This window comes from Octodon degus, unplaced genomic scaffold, assembly GCF_000260255.1.
Source record: "Octodon degus isolate 3935 unplaced genomic scaffold, OctDeg1.0 scaffold00078, whole genome shotgun sequence".
Taxonomy (NCBI): Eukaryota; Metazoa; Chordata; class Mammalia; order Rodentia; family Octodontidae; genus Octodon; species Octodon degus.
Window position 1 is genome coordinate 836,978 of NW_004524654.1, and position 2,348 is coordinate 839,325.

General features: G+C 40.2%; 1 pseudogene; it reads right to left on the reverse strand.

Annotated features, from left to right (window-relative positions):
- Positions 1 to 278: 278 nt before the first annotated feature.
- LOC101592326 lies at positions 279 to 1,199 on the reverse strand (annotated as a pseudogene).
- Positions 1,200 to 2,348: the final 1,149 nt, after the last annotated feature.

Here is a 2,348-nt window from a genome sequence, read left to right on the forward strand (position 1 = left end):
CTCTTAATTCAATGAGAAGAAAGATTTGTACTAATAGTGTTTGGACAGGATATCATGTCTGCATCTTGTACTATGAATAACTACTATGAAGACAACAATATGCAATGTATTAATTATTGTAACTGTCCTACTATCCTGTTTTGAAACTGTCTCATTATTGTTTCTCAATAAAGTTAATAAAAACTTTTTTTCTCCTTTAACATGGGTATTCAGATCAGCTGGTTTTACAATTTCAGTTTATAAGCATAAAATTAGAGGAATTACATTAACTCAGAATTCTAAGGCCCAGTGTCAAAAATTGCTAGTTTATAGAAAGCAACAGCTTGTAATAATGAATCATATAACTCTTCTATTCTGTGTGAGTTAGATAAAAATCTGTCTCTATACTGCACTACTTTATTCCGGGGGAAGAACGCTTGAGGCTCTGCCTCCAGTGAAAACTCAGATATGAACTTCTTGACTAGTTCTTTTCCACTAGACTTGTCCGAGAGTCACTGATTGTCAGCTCAGAGTGCTTCCCTGCTGCATTTTGACTTATGCTCAGTGCCTGATGTTGGCCATTCTGGTCAAAAGTTTTATTTAGTAATGCATACAGCATGGCTTCTGTGATATAACAATGTAAGAGAATGGAGAACAGTTGAGTTCTGAATTGAGAGTGCTGTCTTTTCCAGAACATAGAAACCGGCTCTTGGGCACCTTTGAAATGACTGAAGAAATCTCTTCTAAATAAACTAATGACAAGTTTGTTTTGCTCCTTAATTTCCATCAGTCACTGTGCTGCGGGTCCAGCACTGCTGACATATGATCAAGGTGAGCCCATGCAGTTCTTTGAGTACCAAAAGCAGCACACACGATACTGTTAGTTGACTTAAGTCTTTCTTTTCCTATGTTTGATTTGATGAGGTTTCTCAACTGCCAACTCTTGGGCAACTTTTTCTTTTCTATTCAGTCTGGACAAAGAATTGAGCTACAAACTTGAACGACAGTTTTATACTGGAACAAGGGCACATTCGTCAAGCTCTCCAAATTCTGAGATGGCCCCAACTTTTTCTGTGCTCTGCAGTATTGATGGGCTGTCTTCCATGAAGCAAGCTGAAAGCTTCAAGATCTTTGTTAGATGCTGTATTCAACATATGCTGGATGGAAGCCTGTTCTTCCAAAGGGAAGACCTTATTAAGTACATTTCTAGTCCTTTGCATTTTCATCAAAACTGGTAATAATTCTCTTAGGTTCAGTGGATTTTTTTTTGAAGAAATTATGTAGATCTTGGAATAGGGATGATTTCAATGCAATTGCTGAGCCTCTTCACTTACTCTAGGCTTCAGGAAATATGGGCTGTTCATCTTCCAGCTCCTCTCAGCAGTCTCCCATGATGCAGTTCTCCATTCCTCACAAACTGTGGTTACCCAGAGGTGTGACTCACACAGAGAAAATGTGATTCCGTCACTCTTGTCCCTTTTTGGCTCATAATTTGGAATAGTGAATTTATTGCCCAACACTTTTTAGAAGGCAACTGAGTTTAAAAAAAAAAAAAAAAAAAGGTTCATTACCACCTGTCAATTTTTCTACTTTCACCATGCGTCCAAGTTTTGTGGCCATTCCTTGATTGACAGTGTACTTATGCCATCTTTGCCTAGCAGGAGCTTAATCAAGCTCCCACATACTTTTGTTGACATAACCCCAATTGGTTTGCAGCTCCAGCCCAGGTCATTGCTTTGCATTTATGTCTTTGCTCCTGCACAGAGATTTTTGTCTTGTTTTTCAGCCAAACTGTATATATTTCCTGTTTTCATACTTTATCTATGACTACCTTCTTTATGAAACTTGAGCTCATACTCTACCACCTCAGGTGAAAAGTCTGAAAGAACTGTTGAAATATTCACCCATGTTTAAGCTACCCTAAATAAATTGAAACTTCAGTGCGTGGGACATTAGTCTAAGGTCTTATACTCAGGAGATATGCTGAAGGAGAAAAAGGGTAGAGATAGGATCAGGCTGAAGACTACTTTGTCCCAGGCAGGAGGAAGACCTGGATATCAGAACTGTTTCTCCCCAGATGAGGCATAGAGGATGCCTATATTTTTACCTAGAATGTGAGTTTGCCAGGCTCAACAAGTTATTTTGCCCTTGTTAAGATTCAGCTTAACAGGGCTGGCCAAATAGCTCAGTGGATTAAAGCACCTGCAAGCAGGCGCAGGGGCCAGGGGTTCGATCCTCGGGGTGCCCTGATAGGGCAATTGAGACTGGGGGTAGTGGCGTGCCCCTGTAATCCCAGCTCTTGGGAGGCTGTAAACAGGCGGATCACTATGAGTCGGATCTAGTAGTGAGACCCTGAACACCCTGTAGAC